A 27,128-nucleotide genomic window follows, 5' to 3' on the forward strand; every position below is an offset into this window, starting at 1 on the left:
GAGGACGACCTCAGCTGCTTGTCTCAGCATCTCTCCGTTTTGGGTGCTGCATGCGCGTGCATTTAACAAACGTGCATGTGATGTACTATTTCCTGGGAAATGAATCGGTTCGTTGTACGTGTCAGTCTTTAGGTATAGATATAAGTAATCGAAGACGGCTTAATCCTGCTTCGTAGATTGCTTTCCAGAAGACGCACTTGCCAATATCATTGGCCGGTGGCCCGACATGCAGTTTGTCCTGTTGCATGGCTTACTTTCAGAGACTCGCTAGTTTATCGTAGTGCTTGGTTGTCGCGAAAGTGAAAAGTAGGGCCTGTCCGGGATTTGAACCCGGGACCTCCTGTACCCAAAGCAGGAATCACACCCCTAGACCAACATGCCGCACAAGGAAGCAGTTCTGCACCCCGCCACCTATTGAGATCTGGAAGCACTTGCTAGTCGCAGCATCCAATATGGACCATATTCTCAAAGAGGTTTCTTAATCCGACACCAACAACATGAGCTGTGCTGAGGACCAGTGTATGTGAAGGCTGAAAGAGCTGCTTGAGTTGTGTGACAGTATGTCGATCGTGTGAAGTGCAAATGTTATCGTGTCACGCACCATCCGCCCACTGCGTAGCGTTGTGTGACAGCACGCACTTTTCGACAGTACTCTGTGTCCATAGGTGTTTTCATAGCTAGGCTGCTTCCAGCACAAAGCATCCACCAAACGAAAGTGGCTGTTCCGCGATTTTGATTACCTGACCCTTAGACATCAATTCATGTACAAATACTGGCAAGAATTCTCGCTACATTCCAAGTTGCTCCCTCCACTTTCAGCCTACTTGGTTGCTTCATTAGCCACGCAAACACTTCCTGAGGACGCTACATGTAATAAATCGCAGCTTATAGGTTTAATGTCATGATCCTGCTCAATTTCAGGCCGCGAGGGGCACCAGGTTCCATGATGTAATGGTTAGCACTCTGGACTTTGAATCCAGCGATCCGAGTTCGAGTCTCGGTGGAACCTGAATCTGTGTTTTGCGATCGTTTCTAGAAATGTGTACGAGCTGGTAGTTGGAATTGTATATCCAGAATTTTAGCTAGGATCATGTAATGCAAATTGTTAATAGCAGTCAACTCGTGAATGGGGAACGCTCCAAATGCTTATGCTTTTGCTACTAGGATTAATAACGGAACGTAAAGGGTTTAACTGAGAGAAGACGACCTCAGCTGCTGGTCCCAGTATCTCTCCGTTTTGGGTGCTGCATGCGCGTGCATTTAACAAACGTGCATGCGATGTACTAGTTCCTGGGAAACGAATAGAATCGTTATACGTGTCAGTCTTCAGGTATAGATATAAGTAATCGAACACGGCTTAATCCTGCTTCGTAGATTGCTTTCCACAAGACGCACTTGCCAGTATCATTGGCCGGTGGCCTGACGTGCAGTTTGTCCTGTTGCATGGCTTACTTTCAGAGACTCGCTAATTTATCGTAGTGCTTGGTTGTCGCGAAAGTGAAAATTAAGGCCTGTCGGGGATTTGAACCCGGGACCTCCTGCACCCAAAGCAGGAATCATACCCCTAGACCAACAGGCCGCAAAAGGAAGCAGGTGTGCACCCCGACAACTACTAAGATCTTGCCGCACTTGCTGGTTGCAGCATCCAATGTGGACCATATTCTCAAAGAGGTTTCTTAATCCGACACCAACAACATGAGCTGTGCTGAGGACCAGTGTATGTGAAGGCTGAAAGAGCTGCTTCAGTTGTGTGACAGTATGTCGATCGTGTGAAGTGCAAATGTTATCGTGTCACGCACCATCCGCCCACTACGTAGCGTTGTTTGTCAGAACGCACTTTTCGCAGTACTCTGTGTCCATAGCTGTTTTCATAGCTAGGCTGCTTCCAGCACAAAGCATCCACCATACGAAAGTGGCTGTTCCGCGATTTTGATTACCTGACCCTTAGACATCATTTCATGTACGAATACTGGCAAGAATTCTCGCTACATTCCAAGTTGCTCCCTCCACTTTCAGCCTACTTGGTTGCTTCATTAGCCACGCAAACACTTCCTGAGGACGCTACATGTAATAAATCGCAGCTTATAGGTTTAATGTCATGATGATGCTCAATTCCAGTCCTTGGGGAGGGGGGGGGGCAACCGGTTCCATGGTGTAATGGTTAGCACTCTGGACTTTGAATCCAGCGTTCCGAGTTCGAGTCTCGGTGGAACCTAACTCTGTGTTTTGCGATCGTTTCTAGAAATGTGTACGAGCTGGTAGTTGGAATTGTATATCCAGAATACTAGCTAGGATCATGTAATGCAAATTGTTAATAGCAGTCCACACGTGAATGGGGAACGCTCCAAATGCTTATGCTTTTGCTACTAGGATTAATAACGGAACGTAAGAGGTGCAACTGCGAGAGGACGACCTCAGCTGCTTGTCTCAGCATCTCTCCGTTTTGGGTGCTGCATGCGCGTGCATTTAACAAACGTGCATGTGATGTACTATTTCCTGGGAAATGAATCGAATCGTTGTACGTGTCAGTCTTTAGGTATAGATATAAGTAATCGAACACGGCTTAATCCTGCTTCGTAGATTGCTTTCCACAAGACGTACTTGCCAGTATCATTGGCCGGTGGCCCGACATGCAGTTTGTCCTGTTGCATGGCTTACTTTCAGAGACTCGCTAGTTTATCGTAGTGCTTGGTTGTCGCGAAAGTGAAAAGTAGGGCCTGTCCGGGATTTGAACCCGGGACCTCCTGTACTCAAAGCAGGAATCACACCCCTAGACCAACAGGCCGCACAAGGGAGCAGTTCTGCACCCCGCCACCTATTGAGATCTGGCCGCACTTGCTAGTCGCAGCATCCAATATGGACCATATTCTCAAAGAGGTTTCTTAATCCGACACCAACAACATGAGCTGTGCTGAGGACCAGTGTATGTGAAGGCTGAAAGAGCTGCTTGAGTTGTGTGACAGTATGTCGATCGTGTGAAGTGCAAATGTTATCGTGTCACGCACCATCCGCCCACTGCGTAGCGTTGTGTGACAGCACGCACTTTTCGACAGTACTCTGTGTCCATAGGTGTTTTCATAGCTAGGCTGCTTCCAGCACAAAGCATCCACCAAACGAAAGTGGCTGTTCCGCGATTTTTATTACCTGACCCTTAGACATCAATTCATGTACAAATACTGGAAGAATTCTCGCTACATTCCAAGTTGCTCCCTCCACTTTCAGCCTACTTGGTTGCTTCATTAGCCACGCAAACACTTCCTGAGGACGCTACATGTAATAAATCGCAGCTTATAGGTTTAATGTCATGATCCTGCTCAATTTCAGGCCGCGAGGGGCACCAGGTTCCATGGTGTAATGGTTAGCACTCTGGACTTTGAATCCAGCGATCCGAGTTCGAGTCTCAGTGGAACCTGAATCTGTGTTTTGCGATCGTTTCTAGAAATGTGTACGAGCTGGTAGTTGGAATTGTATATCCAGAATTTTAGCTAGAATCATGTAATGCAAATTGTTAATAGCAGTCCACTCGTGAATGGGGAACGCTCCAAATGCTTATGCTTTCGCTACTAGGATTAATAACGGAACGTAAAGGGTTTAACTGCGAGAAGACGACCTCAGCTGCTGGTCCCAGTATCTCTCCGTTTTGGGTGCTGCATGCGCGTGCATTTAACAAACGTGCATGCGATGTAATACTTTTTGGGAAACGAATAGAATTTTTATACGTGTCAGTCTTCAGGTATGGATATAAGTAATCGAACACGGCTTAATCCTGCTTCGTAGATTGCTTTCCACAAGATGCACTTGCCAGTATCATTGGCCTGTGGCCCGACATGCAGTTTGTCCTGTTGCATGGCTTACTTTCAGAGACTCGCTGGTTTATCGTAGTGCTTGGTTGTCGCGAAAGTGAAAACTAGGGCCTGTCCGGGATTTGAACCCGGGACCTCCTGCACCCCAAGCAGGAATCATACCCCTAGACCAACAGGCCGCAAAAGGAAGCAGGTGTGCACCCCGACAACTACTAAGATCTTGCCGCACTTGCTGGTTGCAACATCCAATATGGACCATATTCTCAAAGAGGTTTCTTAATCCGACACCAACAACATGAGCTGTGCTGAGGACCAGTGTATGTGAAGGCTGAAAGACCTGCTTCAGTTGTGTGACAGTATGTCGATCGTGTGAAGTGCAAATGTTATCGTGTCACGCACCATCCGCCCACTACGTAGCGTTGTGTGACAGCACGCACTTTTCGACAGTACTCTGTGTCCATAGGTGTTTTCATAGCTAGGCTGTTTCCAGCACAAAGCATCGACCCTACGAAAGTGGCTGTTCCGCGATTTTGATTACCTGACCCTTAGACATCAATTCATGTACAAATACTGGCAAGAATTCTCGCTACATTCCAAGTTGCTCCCTCCACTTTCAGCCTACTTGGTTGCTTCAATAGCCACGCAAACACTTCCTGAGGACGCTACATGTAATAATTCGCAGCTTATAAGTTTAATGTCATGATGCTGCTCAATCCCAGTAGGCGAGGGGCACCCGGTTCCATGCTGTAATGGTTAGCACTCTGGACTTTGCATCCAGCGATCCGAGTTCGAGTCTCGGTGGAACCTGAATCTGTGTTTTGCGATCGTTTCTAGAAATGTGTACGAGCTGGTAGTTGGAACTGTATATCCAGAATTTTAGCTAGGATCATGTAATGCAAATTGTTAATAGCAGTCCACACGTGAATGGGGAACGCTCAAAATGCTTATGCTTTCGCTACTAGGATTAATAACGGAACGTAAGGGGTTCAACTGCGAGAAGACGACCTCAGCTGCTTGTCCCAGCATCTCTCCGTTTTGGGTGCTGCATACGCGTGCATTTAACAAACGTGCATGCGATGTACTAGTTCCTGGGAAACGAATAGAGTCGTTATACGTGTCAGTCTTTAGGTATATATATAAGTAATCGAAAACGGCTTAAAATTGTTAATAGCAGTCCACACGTGAATGGGGAACGCTCAAAATGCTTATGCTTTCGCTACTAGGATTAATAACGGAACGTAAGGGGTTCAACTGCGAGAAGACGACCTCAGCTGCTTGTCCCAGCATCTCTCCGTTTTGGGTGCTGCATACGCGTGCATTTAACAAACGTGCATGCGATGTACTAGTTCCTGGGAAACGAATAGAATCGTTATACGTGTCAGTCTTTAGGTATATATATAAGTAATCGAAAACGGCTTAATCCTGCTTCGTAGATTTACTTTCCACAAGACGCACTTGCCGGTATCATTGGCCGGTGGCCCGACATGCAGTTTGTCCTGTTGCATGGCTTACTTTCAGAGACTCGCTGGTTTATCGTAGTGCTTGGTAGTCGCGAAAGTGAAAAGTAGGGCCTGTCCGGGATTTGAACCCGGGACCTCCTGCACCCAAAGCAGGAATCATACCCCTAGACCAACAGGATGCACAAGGAAGCAGGTGTGCACCCCGCCACCAACTGATATCTTGCCGCACTTGCTGGTTGCAGCATCCAATGTGGACCATATTCTCAAAGAGGTTTCTTAATCCGACACCAACAACATGAGCTGTGCTGAGGACCAGTGTATGTGAAGGCTGAAAGAGCTGCTTCAGTTGTGTGACAGTATGTCGATCGTGTGAAGTGCAAATGTTATCGTGTCACGCACCATCCGCCCACTACGTAGCGTTGTGTGACAGCACGCACTTTTCGACAGTACTCTGTGTCCATAGCTGTTTTCATAGCTGGGCTGCTTCCAGCTCAAAGCATCCACCATACGAAAGTGGCTGTTCCGCGATTTTGATTACCTGACCCTTAGACATCATTTCATGTACGAATACTGGCAAGAATTCTCGCTACATTCCAAGTTGCTCCCTCCACTTTCAGCCTATTTGGTTGCTTCATTAGCCACGCAAACACTTCCAGAGGACGCTACATGTAATAAATCGCAGCTTATCAGTTCAATGTAAAGATCCTGCTCAATTTAAGGCCGCGAGGGGCACACGGTTCCATGGTGTAATGGTTAGTATTGTGTACTTTGAATTCAGCGATCCGAGTTCGAGTCTCGGTGGAACCTAACCCTGTGTTTTGCGATCGTTTCTAGAAATGTGTACGCGCTGGTAGTTGGAATTGTATATCCAGAATTTTAGCTAGGATCATGTAATGCAAATTGTTAATAGCAGTCCACACGTGAATGGGGAACGCTGCAAATGCTTATACTTATGCTACTAGGATTAATAACGCAACGTAAGTGGTTTAACTGCGAGAAGACGACCTCAGCTGCTTGTCCCAGCATCTCTCCGTTTTGGGTGCTGCATGTGCGTGCATTTAACAAACGTGCATGCGATGTACTAGTTCCTGGGAAACGAATAGAATCGTTATACGTGTCAGTCTTTTGATATACATATAAGTAATCGAACACGGCTTAATCCTGCTTCGTAGATTCTTTCCACAAGACGCACTTGCCAGTATCATTGGCCGGTGGCCCGACATGCAGTTTGTCCTGTTGCATGGCTTACTTTCAGAGACTCGCTAGTTTATCGTAGTGCTTGGTTGTCGCGAAAGTGAAAAGTAGGGCCTGTCCGGGATTTGAACCCGGGACCTCCTGCACCCAAACAGGACTCATACCCCTTTTTTTTATTTTCTTTTTTTTTTGTCGGGCCTCCATCCACCCCTTCTAGCCCGTCCTCACGCTCGCCAAAATTGCCTTCATCGGCTCGGCATCTCCGCCATAAAAAAAAGTCACCGTTTATATTAAATAATATTCGTGTGACAGTTTAATGCTCTTCAGTATGCATTTGGATAGTTGGTTAAACCACTATATTGCATGTGGGGTTAAACAAATAAACTCTTCTGCGAGAATGTGAGTAACTCATCACAACGTCCAAGGAAGACTGCATATGTGAAAATAAACTGGAGGGTGCTGGAGTCTTCCGCAGCATGAAGGAACAAATCTTCTCCTCCTCTTTTATGGGAGATTCAAACATAAAAGAAACACGTCCTCTGTGCAAATAAACGAATCTTCCTAAATAAGTAAGAAAAGAATAATTGTAATGTGAGTATTAGATCTCCGAAATTCCACGGGTTTCCTGTAGAACAGTCTCGTATTGCTGTCGACAGGAGAGGCATCGCCCCCCAAAGTGTCACCACTGTCGGGGCGGTCCGTCGCATATTCGTGACCGTTCGATTCCCGCAATCCGAATCCTAATTGCGGCCATTATAATTCTGAAGGGGCCATCCAGCAGTATTTTCGTACTGCAAACGTCACCCTGGATGAATGTCTCTCTACGTTAATGTTCGGAGTAGGAAAGACGCATACTTTTCTCTATATTTGTCTATTCGTTGAAGTTTCTGGTGTTGAGTTAGTAGGTATAACCAATAGTCTTCTTTATTTTTTTCTGGCGCCGATAATATATAATACACCGTCTGACCTTGAAGCCAATTGACTGCTCGTCGTTTTGCGGGGGGGTATGGAACGGCATCGAGAGTGAGGAGTCCAGCTGGAGTAATCATCCTAGGTGCAGTACGCAGCATACTTGAGAGCTTCCGTGCAAAGAGAATCCAGATGTCCTTCACATCGTCGCATAGAAAGCGATGTTCAATGGTATCTAGTAAAGTACAGTGAACGCAATTCGGAGTGTCGGACAAGTGAATCATGTGTAGCTTTGAATTTGTCGGTATGATCCTATTGACCGCCATGTACCACGTAAACCGCACCTGCGATGGTAAGTGTGCGTCGTGAATGTTTTCCCAGATCTTTGCTCAATTGCAGTCTTTATACTTTACTTCTATTCTGTACCGCGATTTACTGTCCGTCAGGCAGCTGTAAAGCGCTCTGACCCTGTAAAGATCATTCTCAGGTATTTTGCATTGAACATAGCTGTAGTCTAGGAAAAAATTACTAAAGTGGCATAATGCAGTCGGGATGTGACTTACGTTGACAGGAGGCGTCATGCTGGCTGGTGCGATTTCATGGAGAAGAAGGGCCGTTAAGGAATGTGGTGTTCGTTGCCATTGTTTATACACGTTGCTGATATATAATGCTTTCGTTTTGTGGTAAACATCAGTCAGATTGAGGCCGCCCTTTCCCATGGGGAGCGTCAAGGTTTCAAATGCGATTTCGAAAATTTGTCCCCTACTGACAAAGTGGCCGAGCGCCGCAAGCATGCGTTGTGCTATGACTTTTGGTTTTGGGAGGATTTGCGCGACATAATTGACTTTTGAAACGATGTAAGTATTGACTAAAAGCACTCTTTGTATGGCGTTGAGATTTCGCAAATGATGTTGCCGTATGCCGGCCCGAATTTGTGCCAACAATCTCCTATAGTTAAGAGCAGCCGTGCAGCGGATGCTGCGCGTGTATTCAATGCCGAGACATTTAAAAGTTGCCATCCTTTTTAGTGAACGGCTATTGACAAGTTCTAGTCCCCTACCAAGTGCCATAACGCCAGACTTTTTACAGTTGACTTTCGCTCCTGAGGCGGCTTCATAAGTGTTTATCAGCTGAAACGCGCGTTCTAAGTCTTCATTTTTCGTCACCAGGAAACTGACGTCATCCGCAAATGCCTGGCAGACAATCTTCTGACCATGTATACGTAATCCCGGAAGGTCTTGCGTCTGGGAGAACAGCAAGGGTTCAAGAGCAACTGCAAACAAAGCCATTGACATCGGGCAACCTTGTCGGACCGACCTAGTGATGGAAATAGGTTTACTTAGTTGTCCGTTGAGACAGATCTTGGATGTTCCGTTTCTCAGCAGGAGTGTAACAGTGTCAATAACTTTCCGTGGAAAATTCATTGCTGCCATCGCGCACAGAAGATATGAGTGACTGACTTTATCGAATGCTTTTTCAAAATCTAGCGAGACTAGAGCGCATTGGATGTCACAAGCGGCGGCTGTAGCAATGATATCTCTATATTCGCTTAACGTCTGCTGGATGTTTCTAGTTTTCCATACGCTCGTTTGATAGGCCCCCGTGACAGTACTGAGTACCGTACTGAATCGCTGCATCATGACCCGCGCGAATATCTTATAATCCGTATTAAGTAATGTAATCGAACGGAGATTGTCGACTGTCTTGCCCGCTGGGGTTTTGGGGACCAATACCACTATGCCCTCACAGTATTCCCTTGGGATATCATCTCCAGCGTTTAGGATATCATTACAGACCATGGTCATCTTTGGAACTAAATGGTGTCGAAAAGTTCTATAAAACTCGGCCGGTAATCTGTCGGGGCCAGGCGATTTATTCTGTGGGCTCCCTCGAATGGCGTCCGCTACTTCATCGTCAGTTATTACTGCAGCGAGGCCGTCTGCTTCTTCCGTGCTCAATGTCGCAAAACGGCGTGCCATGAGGGCTTGCTGCGCCGCTATATCCACCGGGTGTTCCGTTAACTGTGCTGTGAAATGTTTATAAATCTCGTCTCGTATGTTGCGCTGGTGGTGTAAGTGTCGACCATCTGCAGTGTGCAGTTCTGTCAATATCTTTCTGTGCCCCCTTTTCTGTTCGCGAATAACATGATACATTGATGTCGTTTCGTCCTGTACGGCGTTTTGCAGACGTGTCCTCACTTTACAGCCTTCCAATTGCTTCCGTTTGAGGGTTAAAATCGTAGCCTCTATTCGTTTAATATGCATACGATTTGCTATTACCGTTGCATCTTCTCGATATAAATCCCTTAAACACTGAAAGTAGAATTCCAGGGTTTGCTTCTGCCAGGCGCATCGATCTCTGGAATAATTCTTCATCGCTTTTGTTAAGGCGGGTTTTGCACATTTTACCCACCACGTAATGGCAGAGTCGTACGCGGGAAACTTTCGTTCGCATTCTGCCCACGTGTTGCGGAAGACTGTGTGACACTCGGGTTCTGTTAAATGCGCTACATTTAGTTTCCAGGGTCCCCTTGCCCTGTACGTCCCTTGTTTGGCTAAATTGACGGTACATATATATGCCACATGATCTGTAAAGACAGTCGGCCATAGCTCTGCCTGCAAAACATGTTCCCTCATATTTGCTGATGCGTAGATTCTATCGACGCGGCTAGCTGAGTGACCAGTAACGAATGCGAATCAGGGCCTGTCACCGTGTATATGCTCCCATGTGTCTATTAAATTTAACTCTTCAATGATGGCGCGAAGCTCGGCGGACGGATTGAAATTTGGTGTCTGGTCTTTGGGACTGAGTACACAGTTAAAATCACCAGCGAATATAAGTTGGTCTGAAGGTGGTGTGAAAAGTGGCACAATGCCATCTTTAAAAAACTCTGCTCTCTGTCGTCGTCTCCCAGAACCGGAAGGGGCGTAGAGATTAATAAATCTGGTAGTATCGATAATAGTCGCTATACCTCTGCTATTCGCCAGGCGTTCGATATGTGACATCACTATCCCTTCCTTAGCCATGATCGCGGTCCCTAGTTCAGTACCATTTCCAGGATTAACGACGGCATTGTAACCTGTGATACGGTCAAGGTTAATATTGGTCACTTCCTGCAGCATAATGAGATCAATATCAGCGGCATAGAGAAAATCTTGAAGGTTTTTTAAGTTGAGTGGGCTACTGATCTTATTGATGTTCAATGTCGCAATGCGGTAAGCTTGCAAGGACGTCATGAGAACAGAGGTCTAGGTGACAATATGCCTACTATTCATGTTCATGGCGAACATATCCAAAAGAAGTCCGCGTCATCAGCCACTGCACCGACGCCGGCGGTAGCCGATTGTTGCTGGTGGGACACATCTGCTTGAGCTTCTGATGACGGATTCTCTATACCGCGCCGATCCCGTACTAAATCTTCTTCCCGACCACCCTCTTCAACGTCATCTGACCAATCGCACACGAACTTGTCTGCGTTCATATCGCAATCCGAGAGCTTGGAACATTCAGGCATAGGGTTCGGATCCAATGAATCGGCCACCGCAGGGTCCCCTGAGGGCGATCGTCCGTGATCAGTGTCCGATGCGTCCGTCCGAGATTTTTTTGCCGTTTTGCTGGTTGCCGACGACGATGGGTCAGTTACTTCAGTCAGTTTCTGTCTGACGTGGTTCGCCTTTTCACGCAATATTGGCGCCTTTGCTTCTGCCCCTTGATGTGCTAGCCGGCGTTTCTTCTGAGATTTGGGAGACCGCGGGTGCTGGTGGCCAGCCATCTCGTTCGACTCCATCCGGTCGGACTTGTCGTCTCGAACCGGTACGCCCGCCGGAATACTTTCGGTGTCCGGTGGGTGCCCCATCTGCGAGTGAGTATTGCCCTCCTTCTGGGTGTGTGAAGAAGGAACATTCGGTACATCGTTCGCTTCCATCGGTGTAGCGCCTTCGTGCACTGCGCGCAAACGCTCTAGCGAAACATCTAAACTAGGTTCCGAGGTGACATTAGCCCGGGCGGTGGTGACGTATGATAATGGCAACGTAGACGTCGGGCCGCGCAACTCACTCTCACCGGCCGGTATTTGCGCCACGCGTCGTTGGACACACTGAGCACGGATATCTTCTGTGGACCCACATCCCGCACAAGTTCTAGGCTGCTCGTTATAAATCACTATGGCCCTGTAGCCACACACAGTGATGTAGGACGTAATGTGCTTTAACATATCTATCTTCACCTGACGGACACCGTTTAGCACCGGGAAAATATGCATAGTCGACCACTTTTCTGCCGTATTGCTGATGATTGTTCCATATTCCCTCAATTTGGCATTAATCTGGTCAGCGGATATTTCAAAGGGTAATTCAAATATGCGAACAGTTCTCACTCCGAGACCAGCAAGCGAAATTCTGACATCACCAACATTGCCGTCAGAATGGTTGAACTTCAACACTAATCCACAAGATTGAACGACCTGCTCGCATTTATCGGGATTCAACAATCTGAGGTACACCGTACTGCTGACGATAGATAGGTGAATGCCAATCATATCATCAATAGTTATTTTCATGACGTCTTTAATAAATAACTCAACCTCAAAGGATTTGGGTCGTCCATAATGAGAGTCAAAACTCAATTTCTACGTGTCTTTCCGTATAAGTGGCTCCATTATAGTGGAATGCAATTCGTCACCCACAATAAAACAACGTAGCAATGCGCACACTCACCAAACAGCACGCGACCGCCACAGGCGACAGCGAAAACAACCCGCGTCTGACCGCCAAGGCCGCTGCCGGCTGATTGTCCCTAGACCAACAGGCCGCACAAGGAAGCAGGTGTGCACCCCGCCACCTACTGAGATCTTGCCGCACTTGCTAGTTGCAGCATCCAGTATGGACCACTTTCTCAAAGAGGTTTCTTAATCCGACACCAACAACATGAGCTGTGCTGAGGACCAGTGTATGTGAAGGCTGAAAGATCTGCTTGAGTTGTGTGACGGTATGTCGATCGTGTGAAGTGCAAATGTTATCGTGTCACGCACCATCCGCCCACTACGTAGCGTTGTGTGACAGCACGCACTTTTCGACAGTACTCTGTGTCCATAGCTGTTTTCATAGCTAGGCTGCTTCCAGCACAAAGCATCCACCATACGAAAATGGCTGTTCCGCGATTTTGATTGCCTGACCCTTCGACATTACTTCATGTACGAATACTGGCAAGAATTCTCGCTACATTCCAAGTTCCTCCCTCCACTTTCAGCCTACTTGGTTGCTTCATTAGCCACGCAAACACTTCCTGAGGACGCTACATGCAATAAATCGCAGCTTATCGGTTGAATGTCATGATGCTGCTCATTTTAATTCCGCTAGAGGCACCCGGTACCATGGTGTAATGGTTAGCATTCTGGACTTTGAACCCAGCGATCCGAGTTCGAGTCTCGGTGAAACCTAACTCTGCGTTTTGCGATCGTTTCTAGAAATGTGTAAGAGCTGGTAGTTGGAATTGTATATCCAGAATTTTAGCTAGGATCATGTAATGCAAATTGTTAATAGCAGTCCACACGTGAATGGGGACCGCTCCAAATGCTTATGCTTTTGCTACTAGGATTAATAAGGGAACGTAAGGGGGTCAACTGCGAGAAGACGACCTCAGCTGCTGGTCCCAGTATCTCTCCGTTTCGGGTGCTGCTTGCGCGTGCATTTAACAAACGTGCATGCGATGTACTAGTTCCTGGGAAACGAATAGAATCGTTATACGTGTTAATAGCAGTCCTCACGTGAATCGGGAACGCTCCAAATGTTTATGCTTTTGCTACTAGGATTAATAACGGAACGTAAGGGGTTCAACTGCGAGAAGATGACCGCAGCTGCTTGTCCCAGCATCTCTCCGTTTTGGGTGCTGCATGCGCGAGCATTTAACAAACGTGCATGCGATGTACTAGTTCCTGGGAAACGAATAGAATCGTTATACGTGTCAGTCTTTTGGTATAGATATAAGTAATCGAACACGGCTTAATCCTGCTTCGTAGATTGCTTTCCACAAGACGCACTTGCCAGTATCATCGGCCGGTGGCCCGACATGCAGTTTGTCCTGTTGCATGGCTTACTTTCAGAGACTCGCTAGTTTATCGTAGTGCTTGGTTGTCGCGAAAGTGAATAGTAGGGACTGTCCGGGATTTGAACCCGGAACCTCCTGCACCCAAAGCACGAATCATACCCCTGGACCAACAGGCCATACAAGGAAGCATGTGTGCACCCCGCCACCTACTGAGTTCTTGCCGCACTTGCTAGTTGCAGCATCCAATATGGACCATATTCTCAAAGAGGTTTCTTAATCCGACACCAACAACATGAGTTGTGCTGAGGACCAGTGTATGTGAAGGCTGAAAGAGCTGCTTGAGTTGTGTAACAGTATGTCGAGCGTGTGAAGTGCAAATATTATCGTGTCACGCACCATCCGCCCAGTACGTAGCTTTGTGTGACAGCATAGCGTTTCGGGTGCTGCTTGCGCGTGCATTTAACAAACGTGCTTGCGATGTACTAGTTCCTGGGAAACGAATAGAATCGTTATACGTGTCAGTCGTTAGATATAGATATAAGTAATCGAAGACGGCTTAATCCTGCTTCGTAGATTTACTTTCCACAAGACGCACTTGCCAGTATCATTGGCCGGTGGCACGCCATGCAGTTTGTCCTAAAGTGAAACGTAGGGCCTGTCCGGGATTTGAACCCGGGACCTACTGCACCCAAAGCAGGAATCATACCCCTAGACCAACAAGCCGAACAAGGAAGCATGTGTGCACATTCTGGACTTTGAATCCAGCGATCCGAGTTCGAGTCTCAGTGGAACTGACTCCTTGTTTTGCTATCGTTACTAGAAGTGTGTACGAGCTGGTAGTTGGAATTGTATATCCAGAATTTTAGCTAGGGTCATGTAATGCAAATTGTTAATAGCAGTCCACACGTGAATGGGAAACGCTCCAAATGCTTATGCTTTTGCTACTAGGATTAATAAGGGAACGTAAGGGGTTCAACTGCGAGAAGACGACCTCAGCTGCTAGTCCCAGTATCTCCCCGTTTCGGGTGCTGCTTGCGCGTGCATTTAACAAACGTGCATGCGATGTACTAGTTCTTGGGAAACGAATAGAATCGTTATACGTGTCAGTCTTTAGATATAGATATAAGTAATCGAAGACGGCTTAATCCTGCTTCGTAGATTTACTTTCCACAAGACGCACTTGAAAGTATCATTGGCCGGTGGCACGACATGCAGTTTGTCCTGTTGCATGGCTTACTTTCAGAGACTCGCTAGTTTATCGTAGTGCTTGGTTGTCGCGAAATTGAATAGTAGGGCCTGTCCGGGATTTGAACCCGGGGCCTCCTGCACCCAAAGCACGAATCATACCCCTGGACCAACAGGCCATACAAGTAAGCATGTGTGCACCCCGCCACCTACTGAGTTCTTGCCGCACTTGCTAGTTGCAGCATTCAATCTGGACCATATTCTCAAAGAGGTTTCTTAATCCGATTCCTACAACGTGAGCTGTGCTGAGGACCAGTGTATGTGAAGGCTGAAAGAGCTGCTTGAGTCGTGTAACAGTATGTCGATCATGTGAAGTGCAAATGTTATCGTGTCACGCACCATCCGCCCAGTACGTAGCGTTGTGTGACAGCACGCACTTTTCGACAGTACTCTGTGTCCATAGCTGTTTTCATAGCTAGGCTGCTTCCAGCACAAGGCATCCATGATACGAAAGGTTCTGTTCCGCGATTTTGATTGCCTGACCCTTCGACATTACTTCATGTACGAATACTGGCAAGAATTCTCGCTACATTCCAAGTTTCTCCCTGCACTTTCAGCCTACTTGGTTGCTTCATTAGCCACGCAAACACTTCCTGAGGACGCTACATGTAATAAATCGCAGCTTATCGGTTTAATGTCAAGATGCTGCTCAATTTAAGTCCGCTAGAGGCACCCGGTTCCATGGTGTAATGGTTAGCATTCTGGACTTTGAATCCATCGATCCGAGTTCGAGTCTCGGTGGAACCTAACTCTGTGTTTTGCGATCGTTTCTAGAAATGTTTACGAGCTGGTAGTTGGAATTGTATATCCAGAATTTAAGCTAGGGTCATGTAATGCAAATTGTTAATAGCAGTCCACACGTGAATGGGGAACGCTCCAAATGCTTATGCTTTTGCTACTAGGATTAATAACGGAACGTAAGGGGTTCAACTGCGAGAAGACGACCTCAGCTGCTGGTCCCAGTATCTCTCCGTTTTGGGTGCTGCATGCGCGTGCATTTAACAAACGTGCATGCGATGTACTAGTTCCTGGGAAACGAATAGAATCGTTATACGTGTCAGTCGTTAGATATAGATATAAGTAATCGAAGACGGCTTAATCCTGCTTCGTAGATTTACTTTCCACAAGACGCACTTGCCAGTATCATTGGCCGGTGGCACGCCATGCAGTTTGTCCTGTTGCTTGGCTTAGTTTCAGAGACTCGCTAGTTTATCGTAGTGCTTGGTTGTCGCTAAAGTGAAACGTAGGGCCTGTCCGGGATTTGAACCCGGGACCTACTGCACCCAAAGCAGGAATCATACCCCTAGACCAACAAGCCGAACAAGGAAGCATGTGTGCACCCCGCCACCTACTGAGATCTTGTCGCACTTGCTAGTTGCAGCATCCAATCTGGACCATATTCTCAAAGAGGTTTCTTAATCCGATTCCTACAACATGAGCTGTGCTGAGGACCAGTGTATGTGAAGGCTGAAAGAGCTGCTTGTGTTGTGTAACAGTATGTCGATTGTGTGAAGTGCAAATATTATCGTGTCACGCACCATCCGCCCACTACGTAACGTTGTGTGACAGTATGCACTTTTCGACAGTACTCTGTGTCCATAGGTGTTTTCATAGCTAGGCTTCTTCCAGCACAAGGCATCCACGATACGAAAGTGGCTGTTCCGCGGCTTCGATTGCCTGACCCTTCGACATTACTTCATGTAGGAATGTTGTTGTTGTGGTCTTCAGTCCTGAGACTGGTTTCATGCAGCTCTCCATGCTACTCTATCCTGTGCAAGCTTCTTCATCTCCCAGTACCTACTGCAACCTACATCCTTCTGAATCTGCTTAGTGTACTCATCTCTCGGTCTCCCTCTACGATTTTTACCCTCCACACTGCCCTCCAACGCTAAATTTGCGATCCCCTGACGCCTCAAAACATGTCCTACCAACCGATCCCTTCTTCTAGTCAAGTTGTGCCACAAACGTCTCTTCTCCTCAATCCTATTCAATACCTCCTCATTAGTTACGTGATCTATCCATCTTATCTTCAGTATTCTTCGGTAGCACCACATTTCGAAAGCTTCTATTCTCTTCTTGTCCAAACTAGTTATCGTCCATGTTTCACTTCCATACATGGCTACACTCCAAACAAATATTTTCAGAAATGACTTCCTGATACTTAAATCTATATTCGATGTTAACAAATTTCTCTTCTTCAGAAACGCTTTCCTTGCCATTGCCAGTCTACATTTTATATCCTCTCTACTTCGACCATCATCAGTTATTTTACTTCCTAAATAACAAAACTCCTTTACTACTTTAAGTGTCTCATTTCCTAATCTAATTCCCTCAGCATCACCCGATTTAATTGAACTACATTCCATTATCCTCGTTTTGCTTTTGTTGATGTTCATCTTATATCCTCCTTTCAAGACACTGTCCATTCCGTTCAACTGCTCTTCCAAGTCCTTTGCCGTCTCTGACAGAATTACAATGTCATCGGCGAACCTCAAAGTTTTTACTTCGTCTCCATGAATTTCAATACCTACTCCAAATTTTTCTTTTGTTTCCTTTACTGCTTGCTCAATATACAGATTGAATAACATCGGGGAGAGGCTACAACCCTGTCTTACTCCCTTCCCAACCACTGCTTCCCTTTCATGCCCCTCGACTCTTATGACTGCCATCTGGTTTCTGTACAAATTGTAAATACCCTTTCGCTCCCTGTATTTTACCCCTGCCACCTTTAGAATTTGAAAAAGAGTATTCCAGTCAACATTGTCAAAAGTTTTCTCTAAGTCTACAAATGCTAGAAACGTAGGTTTGCCTTTTCTTAATCTTTCTTCTAAGATAAGTCGTAAGGTCAGTATTGCCTCACGTGTTCCAACATTTCGACGGAATCCAAACTGATCCTCCCCGAGGTCCGCATCTACCAGTTTTTCCATTCGTCTGTAAAGAATTCGCGTTAGTATTTTGCAGCTGTGACTTATTAAACTGATAGTTCGGCGATTTTCACATCTGTCAGCACCTGCTTTCTTTGGGATTGGAATTATTATATTCTTCTTGAAGTCTGAGGGTATCTCGCCTGTCTCATACATCTTGCTCACCAGCTGGTAGAGTTTTGTCCTGACTGGCTCTCCCAAGGCCGTCAGTAGTTCTAATGGAATGTTGTCTACTCCGGGGGCCTTGTTTCGACTCAGGTCTTTCAGTGCTCTGTCAAACTCTTCACACAGTATCGTAACACCCATTTCGTCTTCATCTACATCCTCTTCCATTTCCATAATATTTTCCTCAAGTACATCACCCTTGTATAAACCTTCTATATACTCCTTCCACCTTTCTGCCTTCCCTTCTTTGCTTAGAACTGGGTTGCCATCTGAGCTCTTGATATTCATACACGTGGTTCTCTTCTCTCCAAAGGTCTCTTTAATTTTCCTGTAGGCAGTATCTATCTTACCCCTAGTGAGATAAGCCTCTACATCCTTACATTTGTCCTCTAGCCATCCCTGTTTAGCCATTTTGCACTTCCTGTCGATCTCATTTTTGAGACGTTTGTATTCCTTTTTGCTTGCTTCATTTACTGCATTTTTATATTTTCTCCTTTCATCAATTAAATTCAATATTTCTTCTGTTACCCAAGGATTTCTAGCAGCCCTCGTCTTTTTACCTACTTTATCCTCTGCTGCCTTCACTACTTCATCCCTCAGAGCTACCCATTCTTCTTCTACTGTATTTCTTTCCCCTATTCCTGTCAATTGTTCCCTTATGCTCTCCCTGAAACTCTGTACAACCTCTGGTTCTTTCAGTTTATCCAGGTCCCATCTCCTTAATTTCCCACATTTTTGCAGTTTCTTCACTTTTAATCTACAGGTCATAACCAATAGATTGTGGTCAGAGTCCACATCTGCCCCTGGAAATGTCTTACAACTTAAAACCTGGTTCCTAAATCTCTGTCTTACCATTATATAATCTATCTGATACCTTTTAGTATCTCCAGGGTTCTTCCACGTATACAACCTTCTTTCATGATTCTTAAACCAAGTGTTACCTATGACTAAATTGTGCTCTGTACAAAATTCTACTAGGCGGCTTCCTCTTTCATTTCTTAGCCCCAATCCATATTCACCTACTATGTTTCCTTCTCTCCCTTTTCCTACACTCGAATTTCAGTCACCAATTACTATTAAATTTTCGTCTCCCTTCACTATCTGAATAATTTCTTTTATTTCATCGTACATTTCTTCAATTTCTTCGTCATCTGCAGAGCTAGTTGGCATATAAACTTGTACTACTGTAGTAGGTGTGGGCTTCGTATCTATCTTGGCCACAATAATGCGTTCACTATGCTGTTTGTAGTAGCTTACCCGCATTCCTATTTTCCTATTCATTATTAAACCTACTCCTGCATAACCCCTATTTGATTTTGTGTTTATAACCCTGTAATCACCTGACCAGAAGTCTTGTTCCTCCTGCCACCGAACTTCACTAATTCCCACTATATCTAACTTTAACTTATCCATTTCCCTATTTAAATTTTCTAACCTACCTGCCCGATTAAGGGATCTGACATTCCACGCTCCTATCCGTAGAACGCCAGTTTTCTTTCTCCTGATAACGACATCCTCCTGAGTAGTCCCCACCCGGAGATCCGAATGGGGGACTATTTTACCTCCGGAATATTTTACCCAAGAGGATGGCATCATCATTTAATCATACAGTAAAGCTGCATGTCCTCGGGAAAAATTACGGCTGTAGTTTTTCCCTTGCTTTCAGCCGTTCGCAGTACCAGCACAGCAACGCCGTTTTGGTTAATGTTGCAAGGCCAGATCAGTCAATCATCCAGACTGTTGCCCCTGCAACTACTGAAAAGGCTGCTGCCCCTCTTCACGAACCACACGTTTGTCTGGCCTCTCATCAGATACCCCACCGTTGTGGTTGCACCTACGGTAGGGCCATCTGTATCGCTGAGGCACACAAGCCTCCCCACCAACGGCAAGGTCCATGGTTCATTGGGGGGCATGTACGAATACTGGCAAGAATACTGGCAAGAATTCTCGCTACATTCCAAGTTGCTCCCTCCACTTTCAGCTTACTTGGTTGCTTCATTAGCCACGCAAACACTTCCTGAGGACGCTACATGTAATAAATCGCAGCTTATCGGTTTAATGTCAAGATGCTGCTCAATTTAAGTCCGCTAGAGGCACCCGGTTCCATGGTGTAATGGTTAGCACTCTGGACTTTGAATCCAGCGATCCGAGTTCGAGTCTCGGTGGAACCTGACTCTGTGTTTTGCGATCGTTTCTAGAAATGTGTACGAGCTGGTAGTTGGAATTGTATATCCAGAATTTTAGCTAGGATCATGTAATGCAAATGGTTAATAGCAGTCCACACGTGAATGGGGAACGCTATAAATGCTTATGCTTTTGCTACTAGGATAAATAACGGAACGTAAGGAGTTCAACAGCGAGAAGACGACCTCAGCTGCTGGTCCCAGTATCTCTCCGTTTTGGGTGCTGCATGCGCGTGCATTTAACAAACGTGCATGCGATGTACTAGTTCCTGGGAAACGAAAAGAATCGTTGTACGGGTCAGTTTTTTAATATAGATATAAGTAATCGAAGACGGCTTAATCCTGCTTCGTAGATTTACTTTCCACAAGACGCACTTGCCAGTATCATTGGCCGGTGGCACGACATGCAGTTTGTCCTGTTGCATGGCTTACTTTCAGAGACACCGCTAGTTTATCGTAGTGCTTGGTTGTCGAGAAAGTGAAAAGTAGGGCCCGTCCGGGATTTGAACCCGGGACCTCCTGCACCCAAAGCAGGAATCATACCCCTAGACCAACAGGCCGCACAAGGAAGCATCTGTGCACCCCGCCACCTACTGAGATCTTGCCGCACTTTGCTAGTTGCAGCATCCAATCTGGACCATATTCTCTAAGAGGTTCCTTAATCCGAACCCAACAACATGAGTTGTGCTGAGGACCAGTGTATGTGAAGGCTGAAAGAGCTCCTTGAGTTGTATAACACTATGTCGATCGTGTGAAGTGCAAATATTATCGTGTCACGCACCATCCGCCCAGTACGTAGCTTTGTGTGACAGCACGCACTTTTCGACAGTACACTGTGTCCATAACTGTTTTCATAGCTAGGCTGCTTCCAGCACAAAGAATCCATGATACGAAAGTGGCTGTTCCGCGAATTTGATTGCCTGACCCTTCGACATTACTTCATGTACGAATACTGGCAAGAATTCTCGCTACATTCCAAGTTGCTCCCTCCACTTTCAGCCTACTTGGTTGCTTCATTAGCCACGCAAACACTTCCTGAGGACTCTACATGTAATAAATCGCAGCTTATCGGTTTAATGTCAAGATGCTGCTCAATTTAAGTCCGCTATAGGCACCCGGTTCCATGGTGTAATGGTTAGCACTCTAGACTTTGAATCCAGCGATCCGAGTTCGAGTCTCGGTGGAACCTGACTCTAAGTTTTGCGATCGTTTCTAGAAATGTGTACGAGCTGGTAATTGAAATTGTATATCCAGAATTTTAGCTAGGGTCATGTAATGCAAATTGTTAATAGCAGTCCACACGTGAATGGGGAACGCTCCTAATGATTATGCTTTTGCTACTAGGATTAATAACGGAACGTAAGGTGTTCAACTGCGAGAAGACGACCTCAGCTGCTTGTCCCAGCATCTCTCCGTTTTGGGTGCTGCATGCGCGTGCATTTAACAAACGTGCATGCGATGTACTAGTTCCTGGGAAACGAATAGAAACGTTATACGTGTCAGTCCTTAGGTATAGATATAAGTAATCGAAGACGGCTTAATCCTGCTTCGTAGATTTACTTTCCACAAGACGCACTTGGGAGTATCATTGGCCGGTAGCACGACATGCAGTTTGTCCTGTTGCATGGCTTACTTTCAGAGACTCGCTAGTTTATCGTAGTGCTTGGTTGTCGCGAAAGTGAAATGTAGTGCCTGTCCGGGAATTGAACTCTGGACCTCCTGCACCCAAAGCAGGAATCATACCCCTAGACCAACAGGCCGCACAAGGAAGCATCTGTGCACCCCGCCACTTACTGAGATCTTGCCGCACTTGCTAGTTGAAGCATCCAATATGGACCATATTCTCAAAGAGGTTTCCTAATCCGACTCCTACAACATGAGCTGTGCTGAGGACCAGTGTATTTGAAGGCTGAAAGAGCTGCTTGAGTTGTGTAACAGTATGTCGATCGTGTGAAGTGCAAATGTTATCGTGTCACGCACCATCCGCCCACTACGTAGCTTTGTGTGACAGCACGCACTTTTCGACAGTCCTTTGTGTCCTTAGCTGTTTTCATAGATAGGCTGCTTCCAGCACAAGGCATCCACCATACGAAAGTGGCTGTTCCGCGTTTTTGATTGCCTGTCCCTTTGACATCATTTCATGTACGAATACTGGCAAGAATTCTCGCTACATTCCAAATTGATCCCTCCACTTTCAGCCTACTTGGTTGCTTCATTAGCCACGCAAACACTTCCTGAGGACGCTACATGTAATAAATCGCAGCTTATCGGTTTAATGTCACGATGCTGCTCAATTTAAGTCCGCTATAGGCACCCGGTTCCATGGTGTAATGGTTAGCACTCTAGACTTTGAATCCAGCGATCCGAGTTCGAGTCTCGGTGGAACCTGACTCTAAGTTTTGCGATCGTTTCTAGAAATGTGTACGAGCTGGTAGTTGGAATTGTATATCCAAAATTTTAGCTAGGATCATGTAATGCAAATTGTTAATAGCAGTCCACACGTGTATGGGGAACGCTCCAAACGCTTATGCTTTTGCTACTAGGACTAATAACGGAACGTAAGGGGTTAAACTGCGAAAAGACGACCTCAGCTGCTGGTCCCAGTATCTCTCCGTTTTGGGTGCTGCATGCGCGTGAATTTAACAAACGTGCATGCGATGTACTAGTTCCTGGGAAACGAATCGACTCGTTGTACGCGTCAGTCCTTAGGTATAGATATAAGTAATCGAAGACGGCTTAATCCTGCCTCGTAGATTGCTTTCCAGAAGACGCACTTGCCAATATCATTGGCCGGTGGCACGACATGCAGTTTGCCCTGTTGCATGGCTTACTTTCAGAGACTCGCTAGTTTATCGTAGTGCTTGGTTGTCGCGAAAGTGAAAAGTAGGAACTGACGGTGATTTGAACCCGGGACCTCCTGCACCCAAAGCAGGAATCATACCCCTAGACCAACAGGCCGCAACAATGAAGCAGGTGTGCACCCCGCTACCTACTGAGATCCTGCCGCAATTGCTAGTTGCAGCATGCAGTATGGACCATATTCTCAAAGAGGTTTCTTAATCCTACTCCTACAACATGAGCTGTGCTGAGAACCAGTGTATGTGAAGGCTGAAAGAGCTGCTTGAGTTGTGTGACAGTATGTCGATCGTGTGAAGTGCAAATGTTATCGTGTCACGCACCATCCGCCCACTACGTAGCGTTGCGTGACAGCTCGCACTTTTCGACAGTACTCTGTGTCCATAGCTGTTTTCATAGCTAGGCTGCTTCCAGCACAAGGCATCCATGATACGAAAGTGGCTGTTCCGCGATTTTGATTACCTGACCCTTTGACATCACTTCATGTACGAATACTGGCAAGAATTCTCGCTACATTCCAAGTTGCTCCCTCCGCTTTCAGCCTACTTGGTTGCTTCATTAGCCACGCAAACACTTCCTGAGGACGCTACATGTAATAAATCGCAGCTTATCGGTTTAATGTCAAGATGCTGCTCAATTTAAGTCCGTTAGATGCACCCGATTAGCACTCTGGCCTTTGAATCCAGCGATCCGAGTTCGAGTCTCGGTGGAACCTGACGCTGTGTTTTGCGATCGTTTCTAGAAATGTGTACGAGCTGGTAGTTGGAATTGTATATCCAGAATTTTAGCTAGGATCATGTAATGCAAATTGTTAATAGCAGTCCACACGTGAATGGGGAACGCTCCAAATGCTTATGCTTTTGCTACTAGGATTAATAACGGATCGTAAGGGGTTCAACTGCGAAAAGACGACCTCAGCTGCTGGTCCAAGTATCTCTCCGTTTTGGGTGCTGCATGCGCGTGCATTTAACTAACGTGCATGCGATGTACTAGTTCCTGGGAAACGAATCGAATCGTTGTACGCGTCAGTCCTTAGGTATAGATATAAGTAATCGAAGACGGCTTAATCCTGCTTCGTAGATTGCTTTCCAGAAGACGCACTTGCCAATATCATTGGCCGGTGGCCCGACATGCAGTTTGCCCTGTTGCATGGCTTACTTTCAGAGACTCGCTAGTTTATCGTAGTGCCTGGTTGTCGCGAAAGGTAAAAGTAGGGCCTGTCTGGGATTTGAACCGGGGACCTCCTGCACCCAAAGCAGGAATCATACCCCTAGACCAACAGGCCGCACAAGAAAGCAGGTGTGCACCCCGGCACCTACTGAGATCCTGCCGCACTTGCTAGTTGCAGCATCCAGTATGGACCATATTCTCAAAGAGGTTTCTTAATCCGACTCCTACAACATGAGCTGTGCTGAGGACCAGTGTATTTGAAGGCTGAAAGAGCTGCTTGAGTTGTGTAACAGTATGTCGATCGTGTGAAGTGCAAATGTTATCGTGTCACGCACCATCCGCCCACTACGTAGCGTTGCGTGACAGCACGCACTTTTCGACAGTACTCTGTGTCCATAGCTGTTTTCATAGCTAGGCTGCTTCCAGCACAAGGCATCCATGATACGAAAGTGGCTGTTCCGCGATTTTGATTACCTGACCCTTTGACATCACTTCATGTACGAATACTGGCAAGAATTCTCGCTACATTCCAAGTTGCTCCCTCCGCTTTCAGCCTACTTGGTTGCTTCATTAGCCACGCAAACACTTCCTGAGGACGCTACATGTAATAAATCGCAGCTTATCGGTTTAATGTCAAGATGCTGCTCAATTTAAGTCCGTTAGATGCACCCGATTAGCACTCTGGCCTTTGAATCCAGCGATCCGAGTTCGAGTCTCGGTGGAACCTGACGCTGTGTTTTGCGATCGTTTCTAGAAATGTGTACGAGCTGGTAGTTGGAATTGTATATCCAGAATTTTAGCTAGGATCATGTAATGCAAATTGTTAATAGCAGTCCACACGTGAATGGGGAACGCTCCAAATGCTTATGCTTTTGCTACTAGGATTAATAACGGATCGTAAGGGGTTCAACTGCGAAAAGACGACCTCAGCTGCTGGTCCAAGTATCTCTCCGTTTTGGGTGCTGCATGCGCGTGCATTTAACTAACGTGCATGCGATGTACTAGTTCCTGGGAAACGAATCGAATCGTTGTACGCGTCAGTCCTTAGGTATAGATATAAGTAATCGAAGACGGCTTAATCCTGCTTCGTAGATTGCTTTCCAGAAGACGCACTTGCCAATATCATTGGCCGGTGGCCCGACATGCAGTTTGCCCTGTTGCATGGCTTACTTTCAGAGACTCGCTAGTTTATCGTAGTGCCTGGTTGTCGCGAAAGGTAAAAGTAGGGCCTGTCTGGGATTTGAACCGGGGACCTCCTGCACCCAAAGCAGGAATCATACCCCTAGACCAACAGGCCGCACAAGAAAGCAGGTGTGCACCCCGGCACCTACTGAGATCCTGCCGCACTTGCTAGTTGCAGCATCCAGTATGGACCATATTCTCAAAGAGGTTTCTTAATCCGACTCCTACAACATGAGCTGTGCTGAGGACCAGTGTATTTGAAGGCTGAAAGAGCTGCTTGAGTTGTGTAACAGTATGTCGATCGTGTGAAGTGCAAATGTTATCGTGTCACGCACCATCCGCCCACTACGTAGCGTTGCGTGACAGCACGCACTTTTCGACAGTACTCTGTGTCCATAGCTGTTTTCATAGCTAGGCTGCTTCCAGCACAAGGCATCCATGATACGAAAGTGGCTGTTCCGCGATTTTGATTACCTGACCCTTTGACATCACTTCATGTACGAATACTGGCAAGAATTCACGCTACATTCCAAGTTGCTCCCTCCGCTTTCGGCCTACTTGGTTGCTTCATTAGCCACGTAAACACTTCCTGAGGACGCTACATGTAATAAATCGCAGCTTATCGGTTTAATGTCAAGATGCTGCTCAATTTAAGTCCGTTAGATGCACCCGATTAGCACTCTGGACTTTGAATCCAGCGATCCGAGTTCGAGTCTCGGTGGAACCTGACGCTGTGTTTTGCGATCGTTTCTAGAAATGTGTACGAGCTGGTATTTGGAATTGTATATCCAGAATTTTAGCTAGGATCATGTAATGCAAATTGTTAATAGCAGTCCACACGTGAATGGGGAACGCTCCAAATGCTTATGCTTTTGCTACTAGGATTAATAACGGAACGTAAGGTGTTCAACTGCGAGAAGACGACCTCAGCTGCTTGTCCCAGCATCTCTCCGTTTTGGGTGCTGCATGCGCGTGCATTTAACAAACGTGCATGCGATGTACTAGTTCCTGGGAAACGAATAGAAACGTTATACGTGTCAGTCCTTAGATATAGATATAAGTAATCGAAGACGGCTTAATCCTGCTTCGTAGATTTACTTTCCACAAGACGCACTTGGGAGTATCATTGGCCGGTAGCACGACATGCAGTTTGTCCTGTTGCATGGCTTACTTTCAGAGACTCGCTAGTTTATCGTAGTGATTGGTTGTCGCGAAAGTGAAATGTAGGGCCTGTCCGGGAATTCAACCCTGGACCTCCTGCACCCAAAGCAGGAATCATACCCCTAGACCAACAGGCCGCACAAGGAAGCATCTGTGCACCCCGCCACTTACTGAGATCTTGCCGCACTTGCTAGTTGAAGCATCCAATCTGGACCATATTCTCAAAGAGGTTTCCTAATCCGACTCCTACAACATGAGCTGTGCTGAGGACCAGTGTATTTGAAGGCTGAAAGAGCTGCTTGAGTTGTGTAACAGTATGTCGATCGTGTGAAGTGCAAATGTTATCGTGTCACGCACCATCCGCCCACTACGTAGCTTTGTGTGACAGCACGCACTTTTCGACAGTCCTTTGTGTCCTTAGCTGTTTTCATAGATAGGCTGCTTCCAGCACAAGGCATCCACCATACGAAAGTGGCTGTTCCGCGTTTTTGATTGCCTGACCCTTTGACATCATTTCATGTACGAATACTGGCAAGAATTCTCGCTACATTCCAAGTTGATCCCTCCACTTTCAGCCTACTTGGTTGCTTCATTAGCCACGCAAACACTTCCTGAGGACGCTACATGTAATAAATCGCAGCTTATCGGTTTAATGTCAAGATGCTGCTCAATTTAAGTCCGTTAGATGCACCCGATTAGCACTCTGGACTTTGAATCCAGCGATCCGAGTTCGAGTCTCGGTGGAACCTGACGCTGTGTTTTGCGATCGTTTCTAGAAATGTGTACGAGCTGGTAGTTGGAATTGTATATCCAGAATTTTAGCTAGGATCA

At 46.3% G+C, this 27,128-nt stretch overlaps 17 non-coding genes across 17 annotated transcripts; 8 read left to right on the top strand and 9 right to left on the bottom strand.

Moving 5' to 3' along the window:
- The first annotated feature begins 937 nt into the window (after nt 1-937).
- On the top strand, nt 938-1,009 carry Trnaq-uug (transfer RNA glutamine (anticodon UUG)). The gene has a single exon. It is a non-coding gene; the product is annotated as a tRNA-Gln (tRNA).
- Nucleotides 1,010-1,507: 498 nt separating this feature from the next.
- Trnap-ugg (transfer RNA proline (anticodon UGG)) lies at nt 1,508-1,579 on the bottom strand. The gene has a single exon. It is a non-coding gene; the product is annotated as a tRNA-Pro (tRNA).
- A 564-nt stretch (nt 1,580-2,143) lies between these two features.
- Trnaq-uug (transfer RNA glutamine (anticodon UUG)) lies at nt 2,144-2,215 on the top strand. Its single transcript has one exon. It is a non-coding gene; the product is annotated as a tRNA-Gln (tRNA).
- A 498-nt stretch (nt 2,216-2,713) lies between these two features.
- Nucleotides 2,714-2,785, bottom strand: Trnas-uga (transfer RNA serine (anticodon UGA)). Its single transcript has one exon. It is a non-coding gene; the product is annotated as a tRNA-Ser (tRNA).
- Nucleotides 2,786-3,340: 555 nt separating this feature from the next.
- On the top strand, nt 3,341-3,412 carry Trnaq-uug (transfer RNA glutamine (anticodon UUG)). Its single transcript has one exon. It is a non-coding gene; the product is annotated as a tRNA-Gln (tRNA).
- A 498-nt stretch (nt 3,413-3,910) lies between these two features.
- On the bottom strand, nt 3,911-3,982 carry Trnap-ggg (transfer RNA proline (anticodon GGG)). Its single transcript has one exon. It is a non-coding gene; the product is annotated as a tRNA-Pro (tRNA).
- A 556-nt stretch (nt 3,983-4,538) lies between these two features.
- On the top strand, nt 4,539-4,610 carry Trnaq-uug (transfer RNA glutamine (anticodon UUG)). Its single transcript has one exon. It is a non-coding gene; the product is annotated as a tRNA-Gln (tRNA).
- A 760-nt stretch (nt 4,611-5,370) lies between these two features.
- On the bottom strand, nt 5,371-5,442 carry Trnap-ugg (transfer RNA proline (anticodon UGG)). Its single transcript has one exon. It is a non-coding gene; the product is annotated as a tRNA-Pro (tRNA).
- Nucleotides 5,443-14,062: 8,620 nt separating this feature from the next.
- Nucleotides 14,063-14,134, bottom strand: Trnap-ugg (transfer RNA proline (anticodon UGG)). Its single transcript has one exon. It is a non-coding gene; the product is annotated as a tRNA-Pro (tRNA).
- Nucleotides 14,135-14,703: 569 nt separating this feature from the next.
- On the bottom strand, nt 14,704-14,775 carry Trnap-ugg (transfer RNA proline (anticodon UGG)). Its single transcript has one exon. It is a non-coding gene; the product is annotated as a tRNA-Pro (tRNA).
- Nucleotides 14,776-15,331: 556 nt separating this feature from the next.
- On the top strand, nt 15,332-15,403 carry Trnaq-uug (transfer RNA glutamine (anticodon UUG)). The gene has a single exon. It is a non-coding gene; the product is annotated as a tRNA-Gln (tRNA).
- Nucleotides 15,404-15,902: 499 nt separating this feature from the next.
- On the bottom strand, nt 15,903-15,974 carry Trnap-ugg (transfer RNA proline (anticodon UGG)). Its single transcript has one exon. It is a non-coding gene; the product is annotated as a tRNA-Pro (tRNA).
- A 3,870-nt stretch (nt 15,975-19,844) lies between these two features.
- Nucleotides 19,845-19,916, top strand: Trnaq-uug (transfer RNA glutamine (anticodon UUG)). The gene has a single exon. It is a non-coding gene; the product is annotated as a tRNA-Gln (tRNA).
- A 500-nt stretch (nt 19,917-20,416) lies between these two features.
- Trnap-ugg (transfer RNA proline (anticodon UGG)) lies at nt 20,417-20,488 on the bottom strand. Its single transcript has one exon. It is a non-coding gene; the product is annotated as a tRNA-Pro (tRNA).
- Nucleotides 20,489-21,045: 557 nt separating this feature from the next.
- Nucleotides 21,046-21,117, top strand: Trnaq-uug (transfer RNA glutamine (anticodon UUG)). Its single transcript has one exon. It is a non-coding gene; the product is annotated as a tRNA-Gln (tRNA).
- A 1,127-nt stretch (nt 21,118-22,244) lies between these two features.
- Nucleotides 22,245-22,316, top strand: Trnaq-uug (transfer RNA glutamine (anticodon UUG)). The gene has a single exon. It is a non-coding gene; the product is annotated as a tRNA-Gln (tRNA).
- Nucleotides 22,317-26,362: 4,046 nt separating this feature from the next.
- Trnap-ugg (transfer RNA proline (anticodon UGG)) lies at nt 26,363-26,434 on the bottom strand. The gene has a single exon. It is a non-coding gene; the product is annotated as a tRNA-Pro (tRNA).
- Between the last annotated feature and the right edge of the window lie 694 nt (nt 26,435-27,128).

The sequence above is a fragment of the Schistocerca gregaria genome, chromosome 2 (assembly GCF_023897955.1).
Source record: "Schistocerca gregaria isolate iqSchGreg1 chromosome 2, iqSchGreg1.2, whole genome shotgun sequence".
NCBI lineage: Eukaryota > Metazoa > Arthropoda > Insecta > Orthoptera > Acrididae > Schistocerca > Schistocerca gregaria.